The sequence below is a fragment of the Ovis aries genome, chromosome 1, assembly GCF_016772045.2.
Source record: "Ovis aries strain OAR_USU_Benz2616 breed Rambouillet chromosome 1, ARS-UI_Ramb_v3.0, whole genome shotgun sequence".
Lineage (NCBI taxonomy): Eukaryota > Metazoa > Chordata > Mammalia > Artiodactyla > Bovidae > Ovis > Ovis aries.
Genome location: NC_056054.1, coordinates 19,347,418 through 19,362,623, shown reverse-complemented (window position 1 = coordinate 19,362,623; position 15,206 = coordinate 19,347,418). Strand labels below are relative to the sequence as shown.

The 15,206-nt window shown below is 46.7% G+C and overlaps 1 protein-coding gene and 1 pseudogene across 6 annotated transcripts in view; both read right to left on the bottom strand.

Moving 5' to 3' along the window:
- Positions 1-15,095, bottom strand: part of ARMH1 (armadillo like helical domain containing 1) — a 58,709-nt gene extending 43,614 nt beyond the window's left edge. For 2 of the 6 annotated variants that reach the window (XM_042240001.2, XM_015091933.4), the window contains exon 1: positions 14,909-15,070. The gene's annotated coding sequence lies outside the window, so the exon portion shown is untranslated. Of the gene's footprint in view, positions 1-12,883; positions 13,822-13,843; positions 14,836-14,879 lie in introns of those variants that run through there. The other 4 variants (XM_042239994.1, XM_042239990.2, XM_060403549.1 and 1 more) reach the window with 4 other exon arrangements.
- LOC114114626 (proteasome assembly chaperone 3-like) lies at positions 5-15,070 on the bottom strand (annotated as a pseudogene).
- Positions 15,096-15,206: the final 111 nt, after the last annotated feature.

Below are 15,206 nucleotides of genomic sequence, written 5' to 3'. Positions count from 1 at the left end.
GAAACACAAAAATGACCAAAACCTCTCATGGGATCAGGCATCCATCACTGTGAATGACATTACAGCCCCAAGTCTGAGAATAACTTACAGAGGCCACGGCCACTTTTAACAGCCAAATTGGCCTCAAGTAAATGGGGATGCATTGGCTATACTAGACCCCAGGAGGGAGGGGCTGAAACACCGCCATCGGCAGGAAAACATTCGTGCCCCTCCCCTGCCGTGGATGGACCCTTTCTAGGATGAAAACTCAGAGTGCTATCAGAGATGCACCCGGCAATTCTAGAACACTGCAGATGGGAAACTTTCAGCTGGACGCTCCACATTATGGTCCCTTTAGGTTTCCTTGGATCTGTCTTCCTCTATTGGTTTCTTCTTCTTTTTTTTCAGGGGGGAGGATGCATTTATTTTTCATTAAAAAAAAAGTTTCCCCCAACAATTGAGGTCCATGACTCATTCCATCAATTCTCACACATGTGCAGCTGTCTGGACCTGGGGAGGAGGACTCACAACATTCTCAGGACATGTTTCCCGTCCTCCCTCCAGGGGGGACGTCAGCCTCCAAACCAAGGTCAGCCAGAGATGTTTGTGTTTATTCCACCTTCAAGGGCCAAAGCCAGAGAGAGTTCCTCCTTCTAACTAAAGCAGGGCCTTCAAATCCTTGAGGAGGTGTCTGAGTTGCCTCGTGGCCCTCCTGGACAGCAGGGGGCGCCGCTCCAAGGTCACCACACCTGGCGTGTCCGTATCACCTTCTTCAGGGTCTTCATCACCTCCATGCTCTCGTCCTTCATGGCCAGGGCGAGGAGAATGGCACTGTTTTCCAGCTTCGTGAGAAAGAAATGCCACCAGGCTCTTTGTGAAGACATGGATGGGAGGCTCATCCTTCCCGAGGAGGACTTTAGTGGTCAGCACAGGCTTGCTGATGTCACTGGTCACACTGCTGGGTTCCAGGGAGACCAGAGTACCCATCTTCCCCAACTGGGTCACCATCACCAGGATGCGGCTGCTGAAGGCTGTGCAAACCAGCTGGGTGGGGACTCCATACACCACTGCAGTCTTCTGTTCGGATATCACCAATGGTTTACCTTCCATAGCTAAGTCTGCTCCAGGGCACCCAGCTCACAGCGCTGTGTCCAGTTTCTTCTTCTTTTTTTTATAAACAGGAAAAGAACTTGACAAATGGCAGCTTTTTAAATTAAAAAAAATTTTATTGGAGGATAGTTGCTTTACAATGCTGTCTTAATTTCTGCTGTACAGTGCAGTGAATTAGTTATACATATACATATATACTCTTTTTTAAGATTTCCTTTCTGTTTAGGTCACCAGTGGCTTTAACGGTTATAGTGATAGAGTTGTAAGTCACACCCATGTAGTCAAGGGCTGTGCAAGGTGCTGAGGGCGGCGAGGAGAGGCATGAGGCACGGCCGTGGCCTGGAGGAGCTCCTAACCTTATGGTAGATGGGAAGAACACTGGGTTTAGAGCCAGACTGGGCTCAAGGCCTGGCTGCCCACCTGATATCTAGTAAAAAGTAAAAAGGTGATAACACTTGCCTCCCCCTTTGCCATCCTCAGTCTCACTCCAGAGGCAACCACTTTCAACTCTTCTGGTTATTTCTTCTGGTGCCACCTCTATATGTCCAAATAATGAGTTTATACTACTTGCTACAGGCTGAATTCAACAGATTCATATGTCGAAGCCCTAGTTCCCAGTACCTCAGAATGTGACTCTGTTTAGAGACAGGGTCTTTATTTTTATTTATTTACTTATTTCCAAATCAGAGTTGCATTTTTTGTTGTTGTTTGCTTTTTAATTTTTTCTTTATTTTTTTTGGTGGCACCATGTGGCGTGCGGGATCTTACTTCCCGGACCAGGGATTGAACCCATGTCTCCTGCAGTCGAAGTGTGGAGTCTCAATCACTGGGATTAGCCACAGGGAAGTCCTTAGAGAGAGGGTCTTTAAGGAGGTAACTGAGTTAATGAAGTCATTGGGGTGGGCTCTGATCCAACATAACTGGTATTCTTATAAATGGAGCTTAGGACACTGACATGTGAAGAGGGAAGACCATCTAAGACGCCTGAAGGTGGCCATCAGGCCAAGGAGAGAGGCCTCAGGAGAAGCCAATCCTCTGACACCTTGATCTTGGACACCTTTATCTGAGGTGCAGAACCATGAGAACAAATTTCTATTGTTTAAGCCACCTGGTCTGTGTTACTCTGTAACAGGGCAGCTCTCACAAACTAATAATTACTACTACCTGATTCATCAATTTTAGGCAATATTTATTTCTAATTCTGAGGAGTTAGCTCTCTTACTCCACTCTAAGCCCTATTGTCCTCCCCTCATTCTCACCATATAGTTTTCCACAATTTATAGTTAATCTATATATAGTGTTTACATTACTGATCATGTATATAAACACTGTTCACTCAAGCTGTAAACTACTATTATGTTTTCCTTCTCAAAGCTGGTTTTATCTGGAGTTAGTAATTATTTTTTCAACTGTTTAATTTTCTAAGTACTAGAGTTGTTTTCTTCCAAATAGTTCAAACACATAGCAACAATCTTCCTAAATGCTCAACCTCTAACTGATCAGTCCCATCTTTCCCCTGAAGACCTCTCTCTCATGAACTTTTTGTCTTTCTGTTCCAGTTTGGACTGACTGTTTGCTAAGCCTGGTACACAAATGTTGTCCTGGGATTTCCTTTTTCTAGTCTTCTCTGTCCATCGCCCTATTTTCTGGGTCCACCTCATCTTCTTTGGTTTACTCTCTCATTTTGTTGAAGCACATTCTCCAGTAGCTTCTTAGTAAGGAAATTTTTTCTGTGTTCTTGAAAGTCTGAAAGTATTCTGACCTCATGTCAGATTGGTTGGGTGTGTGATTCCAGGTTAGCAACAAGCTTCCTTAGACTGAGCCTCCCTAGGCTTGCTGCTGAGAAATCTGACATCATTCTGATTCCTGTGCCTTTGTCTGTGGCTTGTTTTTTCCACTCCTGTTGCTTTGAAAACCGTTTCTGAAATTGTATGACGATATGCCTTGGTGCAGGTCTTTTTCATTTATTATACTGAGACTTTGGTGGGCTCTTTTCAATAGGTGCTGTCTCCTTCAATTTTGAAAAAAAAATTTTTTTTAGGAAGTTGATTTAAAAAACTATTTATTTGACTGCACAGGGTCTTAGTTGTGGCACATAGGATCTTTAAGTGCAGCAGGTGAACTCTTAGTTGCGGCATATGGGATCTAGTTCCCTGACCAGGGATCAAATCTGGGCCCCCTGCATTGGGTCCCAGTCACTGGATCACCATAGAAAAATCTCAAAAATTTCTTTATCAGGCAACAACTAGATCTGTCATTGAGAAACCCTTAAATGTCAGTGGAGGTTTTTTCTTTTTTTCCTATCCCCACCTGGGGTTTTCAGGGCCTCTGGAGAAGAATTTTCTACTTTCACAGGGAGGATGAGAGGGTACGGGTGCTAAGTGCCTGGAGGCTGGCATCCTGGGGGGAAGCGTAGGGGAGGGCCTGGGGCTGTCACTATGAAGTAGATAGATCTTCCCTCCACCCTGCAGTTTTCCGCCCTGTACCTCTTCCCTGCCCTTCAAACCCTGCTTGAGATCCCTGAGTATGGAAGCCTCCAGAGTTCCTCCATATGCAGCAAGGCAGTTTATAGAGTTGCTTGGCTTTGTTTTGGCTGTGCTGGGTGTTCATTGCTGCTCTCGTGTTGCAGGGGCCAGGGGGCTACTCCTGTGGTTCGAGGGCTTCTCGCTGTGGCGGCTTCTCTTGTTGCAAAGCACAGGCTCTAGGCCCCTCGGGCTTCAGCAGTTGCAGTGCATAGGCTCCAGAACAGGGGCTCGATAGTTGTGGCTCATGGGCTTAGTTGCTCTGAGGCATGTGGGATCTTCCTGGGTCAGGGATCTCCTGCATTGGCAGGCGGATCCTTAACCACTGGACCACCAAGAAAGTCCATAGAATTCTTTGGCTTTTGAGAGCAGAGCTCTGGGGCCGCAACAAAGGGCTCTGCACACAGACTCCAGCCAATTGCCTGGGTTTAACCCTGTGCCTCCAAGCTGACCTTCTGGGGTAACTCATGCTTCCCAAGCATTAAGCCTCTCTGAGGTTAAACTGGGGGAACTGATTTGCTTCGTGTTGGTAATCTCCCCTGGTTGGCACTTAGTCTGTAATTTCTTACAAAGTTTCTCTCCAGGTAATGCTTCGCCACCTGCCTTCTGCCTTCCAAGTATCTGTTGACTTTCATCTGCTACTACCTCCTTTTCTGAGCTTTTGTGTTTCTTTTAATATTTCTTTAGTGTTAAATCCGTGAAGTTTTGAGAGGTAGGGGGAAGTAAAGGGGGGCAATTATGTTCAATTAAGAGACTCCAGCCACTTATTTATTTTTGTCTCAACTTTTCTTCAAAATAAGATTTGATGGGAATTCCTTGATGGTCCAGTGATGAGGACTTGGTGCTTTTACTGCTGGGACCTGGGTTTCAATCCCAGGCGGAGGAACTAAGAGCCTGCAAGCCACTTGGTGTTCCCACAAAAAAAAAAAAAAAGAGAGATTTGGTGATGATTGAAAAAAACAGTAAGTACAAATTTTAAAAGAATTAAAGAAAACAGTGGGTATGGGGGAGAAATGTACCAATTTCGAGTTCCTATTACATCTGTAGGTTTTATGACTCCCAAATCCATCAGTTCAGTCGCTCAGTCATGTCCAGCTCTTTGTGACTCCATGGACTGCAGCATGACAGGCTTCCTTGTCCATCACCAACTCCTGGAGTTTATTGAAACTCATGTCCATTGAGTCGGTGATACCATCCAACCATCTCATCCTCTGTCGTCTCCTTCTCCTCCTGCCTTCAATCTTTCCTAGCATCAGGGTCTTTTCCAAAGAGTCAGTTCTTTGCATCAGGTGGCCAAAGTACTGGAGTTTCAGCTTTAGCACCAGTCCTTCCAATGAATATTCAAGATTGATTTCCTTTAGGACGGACTGGTTAGATCTCCTTGTAGTCCAAGGGACTCTCAAGAGTCTTTTCTAACACCACAGTTCAAAAGCATCAGTTCTTCGCCGCTAAACTTTCTTTATAGTCCAACTCTCACATCCATACATGACTACTGGAAAAACCATAGAACATGACTAAATGACATCTTCCTTGGTAGGCTTCATACACCCTTCAATGAGTCCCATCATCAAGGCCTCCCACCTGCCCCTGTGCCTGTGTTGGTCCTATTTCAGTGCCTGTTATCACTCTCTAGTCACTCAAGGGAAATCTTTGCTGTCTCTCTTGCCCTCCTCATCAGAACTGTTGCCAGACTCCTGCCAATTAGACCATCGAATCCTCCCTCAGATTGTGTATCTCCATCTCCATTGCTACTGTTGTAGTTTACCCCCATCCCTCACGGGGATCCCTGCTTCAGCCTCCTAACTGATCTTCAGGTTTACCCCATCCTAATCTCCACAGCGATGTGAAAGTATTTCTTTTTTTAATCATTACAATAAAATGTGGTTCATTTTTTTAATACAGTTTTAAAGGTTACACTCCATTTACAGTTATTACAAAATATTGGCTATATTCTCCATGTAGTGATGTCAGATTCTTTTAAAAAATGCAAATCAGGCAGATTTGCTTAAAACCCTTCAGTTGTTTCCCATTATCCTCAAGATAAAGTTTCAAACATCTCAGGCCAAAGAACGCCTTCCATGTACATCTTTCCACAACTGAGATCTGACTCTGTCCCCAGCACCAGTCCATCCCCTACATTATGCTTCCAGTGGGAATTAAGAGGAGACTGCTAGCTTCCCCCCGCTTTACACACTACTCTCTAAGGTCTTCATATTGTTTCTCAGTCACTTCCTTTCCTCTGAGGTCAGGCCTCCTGTCTTTCCCCCTCTGCCTTGACCCAGTGCTGATTCCCTGGCCACTCCCTCCTGCACTAAGCCCTCCTGTTTGCCCACAAGCTGCCAGGCAATTCCAACATCAACCTGTTCCATTTTCATGATTTTGGCCAGCGTCATCCCTGGCACATTACGATATTCAACAAGTGTTATTTAAATTGCCATTCAACACACTGTGTTCATAACGAGCACTTTACTTTCCTAAACTCCACACAGTAATTAATTAAACAGATGTCCTGGGTGCCAGTCCTAGCCAGGCACAAGGACTGGTAGCGGTTAACATAACAAATATATTCTTTGCTCTCAAGGTGCTTGCTGACTGATGAGGCGGAGAGAAAGGCAACCAGGTGATTTTACTGAAAAGTACAAAGTGCCCTGATGAGGTTAAACCCGTGATATGTTGGGGCTCACAGGAAAGGCACGTGATCTGGACTCTGGTGACCTTCGTCCAATTTGGCATTCATACTCACGGTCCACAGCCTAAATTTTGTGAATGGCCTGGGAAATTTACAACTCCAAGCTCCTTACCCTTCGACCTCTCCCCTCTGTTCTCAGGAGATCTACTTGTGGGCTCAGCAAAAAGTTATAGGCCATTAGGCAAGAATGTCCTCACAGTCTCTTTATTCTTCTCGTGTTATGGAATGAATATCCATCCTTCTCTTTTCCTTCTTTACCCCTTTACCAGAGCTCCGCACCTACCAAACCAGTCTCCTTTGGGTCCTCACTCCATCCATTACTCCCTATTGCCCTGGGTCCTCAACTGGTCTCTTTAATTAGGCATTTTTCTGTTAACTTACTTAATTCTTACCAAGCCTAAAATAAAAATAAGCAAAAAAAGAAAACAAAAATCACTTATCTCTACCTCCTGTCCCCCTCCAGTCACCTTTCTGGTTTTCTCACTTCACAGCAAAGCTTCTACACACTCTCTGTTCCTCCACAGACCATTTTCTCCTCAACTCACCACAGTTCTGTTTCTCTGCCACCCCTACTCCTACAACTTGCATTACTTCAGCCATGTCTGATAACCTCCTAATTGTGCAGGTCAGTGAAGAGGTGCAGGTCAACCTTGGAGAAGCAATGGCACCCCACTCCAGTACTCTTGCCTGGAAAATCCCATGGACGGAGGAGCCTGGTGGGCTGCAGTCCATGGGGTCGCTAAGAGTTGGACACGACTGAGCGACTTCACTTTCACTTTTCACTTTCATGCACTGGACAAGGAAATGGCAACCCACTCCAGTTTTCTTGCCTGGAGAACCCCAGGGACGGGGGAGCCTGGTGGGCTGCCGTCTATGGGGTCGCACAGGGTCGGACACGACTGAAGTGAATTAGCAGCAGCAGCAGCAGGTCAATCTTAGTCCTTTGCTCACCTGTCCTGTTCGGGCAACAACTAACATCACTGGCCACCTTTCCTGCTCAAAAGGCTTTCTTCCCTCATGCCTCTCCACCCCGACATCTTCTCTTGGACAGCCCGCATCCCAGGCTGCTGCCTCTCTCTGCCCTGTCTTTCAGTAAATCCTCAGTAAATTGTCTCAGGTGTGACTAGGAATCCTTCTGGCCCACTGCCAACTTCACTGTCAGCAGCTCCATTCAATGTGAAATTCAACAAATAGTGGGAGACAAGTGTATCTCATCCCACAAGCCCCATCCCTCTAGAGATAACTGAGAAAGACACAGTTCCTGCCCTAAGTGGGTAAGGTTACGTGTGGCATAGAGTCCTGTAAATAAGCAATTTTAAGTCCAATAAGCGTAGTAAGTGCTAGAATGGGGCAAGCAACAGGATACTGCAGGAATGTGAGCACGGGACACCTAACCCAGCTGTTATGGAAGATTTCCAGAGGAGATGCCAACCAGGCTGAAAGGCATCTGCAGCTGGCCAGGTGAAGAGGTGAGGAAATTGTATTCCAGGCAGAGGGAATAAAACACGTGGAGGCTCAGAGGTGTGCAAGTTTAAGGCATATTTAAAGAATTGTGAGTGGGAGGCAGTGCAGTGTAGTGGCTACGAACACAGACACAGGAGTTGGATGATCTTCTACCTCCTGCCTGCGTTATCTTATGCAGATTACTTAACTTCTCCAGGCTTCACTTCTCTTACCTGAGAAGAGAGGATAATAAGAGTTGACTCTCATAAGGGTCAACAAATTGCCTAGCATATAGGAAACCCTTGGGAAACAGGAGGGTATTGAAGGGCTTTAAGTCCAGAGTGGCGGGCTTCCCTGATGGCTCAGCGGTAAAGAATCTTCCTGTCAATGCAGGATGTGAAGTGAAGTGAAGTGAAGTGACTCAGTCGTGTCCGACTCTTTGTGACCCCATGGACTGTAGATGCAGGATACATGGGGTTCAATCCCTGGGTTGGGAAGATCCCCTGGAGGAAGTTATGGCAACCCACTAAAGTATTGTTATCTGGGAAATTTCATGGACAGAGGAGCTGGGTGGGCTACAGTCCATGGGGTTGCAAAAGAGTCAGACATGATGTAGCAACTAAACAGCAACAACAAGTCAAGAGTGACAGATACCATCGTGACTGCAGTGCGGAAAGGTGATGAGGAGGGGGCAAGACTAAAGGTGGGGCAGCAGTTAGGAAGCTGTTTCCATAATCTTGGCAAAAGATGCTGATGACCCTAGGGCTGGAGAGAAGTAGAAATGTCATACAGGTTGGAGCAGCAGGACCTGGTGACTGTCTGGAGTATGAAAGCTGGAGGGGTCAGGAAAGATGCCCAGATAACCTTGCTTCCTGCTTCACAGAGAAAACAGAGCCCATCAGGAGCAACTCCCTCCTCTCCCTCCATTTTTTTTTTTTTTTTGGGGGGCTGTGCCACATGGCTTGTGGGATTTCAGTTCCTGGACCACGGACTGAACCCAGGCCATGGCAGTGAAAGCCTGGACTCCTAATCACTAGGCCACCAGGGAGCTCCCTCTCCCTCTACACTTAACCTCACCGCACGGGCACCCAGCTTCACTGCCTGTGCTAGGTTCTGCTCCTCTATCTTCAGTCTCTCCACCTCCTCTGATTTCTCTTATACTTATTCCAATCTTTGCCAACCCCAACATAAAACAGAAACAAAGACTTTCCTTCAAACTTCTATACTTCCTCCCATGTTTATCTTCAGATTTCTCCCTCTGGCCTACAGAATGAAGTTTATACTCAATGTGGCATAAAATGTTCTTCAAAACTTGATCGCAGCCTAGCCTCACGAACAATCACTTCCACATTGCAACCAGCACCGACTTCTCAACTCCCCAGGCCCTTCCAGGGCCCTCTTGTATCTCAACCCTGCTCTGCCATCAGGGAATAGCTAGGCTCCTTTCTGCCCTGACACAATTTCCCAAGACAGCTAGGGGTTCTTCGGCATGTGGTTCTACGTATGCCACTCCTCTGCTATGCTATAAAACTTCACCATCGCTCCCACTAGAGTGTGAGTTCCTCAAGGGCAGGGATTGGTCCTCCCTGTCTCTTTGTCCCCAGGGCCTGGCCTGGCATAAAGTAGATGTTTAATAAGTGCTCGCTGGATGAATGAGTGAAGAAATCAGCCAGCTCCCGTTTAGATGGTTATGTCTGAATGTTCATGATATGTAGGTCCATAAAATTACCAACTTCTCAAAGCTGCCATGTGCAGAGTGGCAGATTCCCATCCAAGAAGGCCGGTGCAAAGTCTATGAGGCATTTTACAGCTACGACAGGAGATAGCAATGTCAGCAGCGGTGTCATCTTTGGACACTAAGGACAGGGATTCAGTGCCATGAACGGTCAGTTAAATTGTAATTGGAGTGAACTGTTCCTCTGCAAACCATAATGTTCTTTAGCTGCAGCCAAATGGCATTCAAGAAGAGGAGAAAATTTTTTGAAATGTCAAAGAAATCATTTCCAATTTGGTGCTCACAACCAGAGACTCTAACGATCAGTAGAAATGAGAAGCAAACAAATTAGCGCTAATGGAAAATGGCTTTTGGAGAAGAGGATTTAATTTATAGTCAACTGATCATGGCATGCAGCTTGCAGTAAAAGTCAGTTTCACCAGCTTGATCATGAGAACCAAAAAATACCCGGAATGCCAGAGAAAAATACACGTGTGCCATCATGCTTATTGGAATCTCTCTGTAAGTGGCAGCCAATTAAAATGGTCATTATTTTACCTTGGAGAGAAAATGGTCTGAAAAAATCAAAGCACATGAAATTAAAATCTGGATTAGGAGCCCCCATCCAAATTGGTTTGTCTGTGGCCTTCTAACCTTGGCAAGGTCTTCTGCAAGGACGACAAACCTACTTTGTCTTCAGCCCAGAGTGGTCTCTTTGTTTTTAATTTCCTCTCCATCTTCAGAGGTGATTAATAAATCTAGACTCACCCATAAATCATTTCTATAGCAGCCAAATGGTTCTTCTTCATGCCGGGAAACGAAAATCATAGAAACCTGAAAACCCCCAGCTCTTGTACTAAGCCAAAGGTCCTTAACAACAAGAGAGAAGAGGTATTAAAAATCAGAAGGTCACTAGGTCTCGTTTCTAAATAAAATTTCTCCGAGGGCTTCTTTTTGTCCTCCTAAATCAAAAGACATATTTCGAAAAGCAAGAAGCCTCCAGGACATGGGCTGCCAGCCTGGCTCCCTGTCCTCACAAGGCCTTGGAGACAAGGCAGCCGTTCTCTCCTGTTCCTGCTGGTTCCACCTGCAGAATGGACAGAGGCCTCTCCCAGTCCTACTCCTCACTCTCAGCTCCTCATTCAGAGACAGAGAGGGAGAGGTGGAGGGAGAAGACGGAGGGAGAGGGAGAGAGAGAAACATTCTCCTTCCAAACTTCATGCCCAGGGTGTCCTGGCCTTCACCTCTCCCTTAGGGCCAAATGCACGACAATTCGTCACTTTCTCCTCATGCACGTTCTTCCTCCTGTTCCCTACTCATACTCTCTTCACACACCCCTTCTGCTGCCCCCCAGCTCCCCACAGACTCCATACGCCCCCATCTCTTTCCCACTGTCAGCTGCCATTCCCTCCATCCTCTCTCCACAGACCATTTTCCCTATCGCTCTCCTGCACAACCCTCTGCCTTTACCAGCTGCCCAGACTTATCCTCATTCTCTACCCACAGACCTCCTTTTCCTCATCCCGGACTCAATTCTGCCTCTGGCTCCACTCTACAGGCCTGCCCTCATGCTCTCCCCACAAAATGTAAATTATCTAGGTCCACCAGAGTCTCTTGCCCAAGTTCTGCTCTACGCTTCATCCTCTGGACCTGATTTCTTGTCTTTCCTTCCCTTCCAACCTTCTCACTTTGCCCTCAAAAACTTTCGTTCCTGATCAGCAAAGTCTCCCCCACCCTTAGCCCCTTAGTGGCTCCACACTTTCTTTGCCCACCTCCAGCCAACCCCGAAAGCTGGGTCTTCCTCAGGGCACCATTTCTGCATAGCTAATCCTGGAGAAGGCTGCTTACACTCTTACATCCCAGGGATCTCAGAGCTGGGACAGGGGCTAGGGTCTCCCTACCAAAGCCCACCTCAGTTCCTACTCTACCTGTTCTTTGTGAAAACACTTGCTACTTTAGCGTCATGCCATTCAGCTGTATTGACCTTTGCCCCTCCTCCTGCTGTCATCTGCAGACTACAGAACAACCTGCTGTATTCATCAAGGACCTTGGTGCCTGGCTCACAAGCATCCTCCTCCCTTTCCCCCCTTCCAGTTTTGCCACCACCCGGGGGATTTCAATGGCCACATCAACATCCTGGCTGCCTTCTGTACTCCAGTTTGGCACCCCACTGCCGTGGCCACACCCCGGACCTTGTCATCAGCTGAAACTACTCAAACTTCACTGCCCCACTTTGTGATCATAATTCTCTCACTCAACTGCTTCCAAGATCTGGGTTCTCTGACTTCCCCGGGACCTCCAGCCCATAACACTTTTTACACTCTCCTATGCAGTTTAGGCGGAGAAGGCGATGGCACCCCACTCCAGTACTCTTGCCTGGAAAATCCCATGGATGGAGGAGCCTGGTAGGCTGCAGTCCATGGGGTCGCGAAGAGTCAGACACAACGGAGCGACTTCACTTTCACTTTTCACTTTCATGCCTTGGAGAAGGAAATGGCAACCCACTCCAGTGTTCTTGCCTGGAGAATCCCAGGGACGGGGGAGCCTGGTGGGCTGCCGTCTGTGGGGCTGCACAGAGTCAGACACGAATGAAGTGACTTAGCATCAGCAGCATGCAGTTTAGGGTCTGTGGTCCATCATCTCAATCACTCTTTTGCCAGGATTCTCAACTTCATCCTTTGTCCTTCCATTTTATCCACCTGATAAAATTCAAACTGAGATCAACTCAATTCACCTTTCTGCACCCACCAGCAGATGGCCAAATATTGTTGGGGGAAGAATATATAGCACACAACCACGCAGACTGCAGCTGCAATGAATTAATGGTCTCCAACCTCAACAGAAGGACTGATGCTGAAGCTGCAACTCCAATACTCTGGCCACCTCATGTGAAGAACTGACTCTTTGGAAAAGACCCTGATGCTGGGAAAGATTGAAGGCAGGAGAAGGGGACGACAGAGGATGAGATGGCTGGATGGTATCACCGACTCAATGGACATGAGTTTGAGTAAACTCTGGGAGCTGGCAATGGACAGGGAGGCCTGTCATGCTGCAGTCGATGGGGTTGCAAAGAGTTGGACACGACTGAGGGAACGAACTGATCTGAACTGAACCTCAACAGTGCCAATAACTGCCCAGAAATCTGTAGGCTAGCTCAGTCAACCTGCTTCCATTCTCCATGGCAGCTATTTCAATCTTCTGCTTGTCTCAAATCTTGCACTCCATCTCCAACCTCTCTCTCCCTGGCTAATACCATGGTCCTACTACACAGAAACAATAGAATCCACCAAACATGAATTTTCTCAACTTCCTGCTACCAAATCTACCAATGTACTAGTCTCACATGCTTCCTTTCTGTCACAAGGCAGATATTGCTCGAAGTGAATTTTGCCACCAATGCTTTGGATCCCCAACATTATACTTTACCTGGGGGCACCACTCTCTGTTATTTCCTCTTCCCTCTCATCTTCCTCTTTGCTGGATCTATACTGACAGCATTTCTCCCATATGAATAAAAACCCATCTCTCCTTCCAGCTATCACTTTCTCTCTCTTCTTCTAAAGAGCCAAACTTCTTGAAAGTATAGTCTTCACTTCCTCACCTTCCCACTTACTTTTCAGCTCAATGTAATTTGACCTCTGCTCCTGCAGTTTCACTGAAACTGCCTTTACAACCACTTCCTTGTTTCTCAATTCAGTGAATCTTTTTAGATTTTATTTATCTTGATTAGTAATCAGCCTTTAACACTTTCCTCCTTGGTTACTGGAAAAGCATGTTCTACTACTGATTAATGAACTACTGTAGACACTTCACCTCAATTACCTTTGCAGGTTCATTCTCCTTTGCCAGAACCTCAAACACAGGTGCTTCTCAGGGTTCTGTCCTAGGCTCTCTCCTCTTCTTCTTTTAAAAATGTTTATTTCTTCAGCTGCCTGAAGAAATAAACTCCCGCATGCTCAGCTGTGGCATGTGGGATCTTTAGTTGCAGCACGAGAACTCTTCATTGCGGCATGTGGGAGCTAGTTCCCTGACCAGGGATCAAACCCAGGTCCCCTGCACTGGGAGCTTGGAGTCTTAGCCACTAGACCATCAAGGAAGTCCCCTCTTCTCTTCTTTCTCTACACAGTCTCTCCAGGCAAGCCAAACAAATCAATCCAGTGTGTGGCTGCCATCTTTAAGACACTACAGACTAAATATTTTAATTTCCAGTTTAGCCTTATCTTGCAAACTCCAGTCAGGCATACTCAGCTGCCTCCTGGACACTTCCACTTGGATATCCCACTGGCACCTCAAACTCACCATGCCCAGAACTGACTCTTTCCTAACAACTCTCCTTTCTGTTTGCCCAAGGCAGGAAATTAGACATTCTTCACGTTTCCTACTTACCCCACATCCAACCAGTCACCAAGTCCAGTTCTAGTCCAGTTCTTTTAAACTCATAAGTGTTTAAGGAATCCATCCTTCTCTTCAACTCTGTTACCTCTCCATGCTTCAGGCCACCATTATCCTTTCACATGACTGAAACAACTTCCTAAACTGGTCTCCCTCCTTCTCCCAGTCTCAAATCCATTCTTTTCATGGATCTTTCTAAAACATTAATCTGATTGTTACTGTTTTGTTTAAACCTCTGCAGCCTCCCCATTGTCCTTAGGATAAAGTCTAAGCTCTGGTGCTTGGTGGCATAAAATGCATTGGAAATATTTTTCCATCAGTAAGATCTACCCACAAGCTCAGGGTTGAGTGTGGCATCAAAGACCTTCCAGAGTCTGGGCCTACCTATTCCTCCAAGATTGCTCTCCCATTAATCTCTCCTCTGGCCAGAAGATGCTCATAGTTCCTGGCACCAACCCCTCACTTTTCTCTTTGATCCATGCAAGGACTCATGTCTCCACAAGTCTTTCAAAGCCTAGCTCAAGAGCCATCTGCACTGCTATAAGTTCCCCTTCTAATTCTGAGCTCCTAAAATCCTTAGGGTCTACTCTTCTTGTAGTATTTATCCCTCCCATAGTATTAGAGCTGGTTCATGCACGGTTTCTCTCCCTCTCCTTTTAAGAATTATGGAAGTGAAGCGAAGTGAAAGTCGCTGAGTCGTGTCCGACTCTTTGCGACCCCATGGACTGTAGAGGGAATACTCCAGGCCAGAATATTGGAGTGGGTAGCCTTTCCCTTCTCCAGGAGACTTACGGAAGTCAGGGTCAAAAACAATCCTAACTAGAGTCCGCTTATGTAACAGATGGTAAGTAAATATTTTTAAGTACGTGGATAAATTTAAGAAAACTTTACTCCCTAACCCCTTATGTTGCGCACGAACAGGGCACTCTCTAAAGTCTTCTCCAGAAGATAGCACCTCCTTTGCATCCTACCCACCCCACCATTCAAAATAAGCCTCGACCAACTGGGTGGACCACGGGCTGGCACGCACCCCTGTGGCCGTTTCGTATGGTTTTCTACCTCCAGCCCTCGGAGCTGCGGTTGGTAGAGGTCGGTGGAAGTACTAGATGATGCAAGTCAAAGGGCACTGTTGTCCGTCCGGTAGGATAAGACGCGGTTAAGAAAGGAAACCCTCCTGATCCCCAGAAAACGCAACTCTCCCACAGACCCCCTTACCTACACGGGAGGGTGGGGACTCTTCCTGACTGGCGCCTTAGCTGGCCAATACCTAATCCAGACCAAGCGAATTAACCAATGGCCGAGGGTCAGAGATAGAGCCGGGCGGGGCATGGTTGCTAGGGCCTAGCAAGCGGGGTGT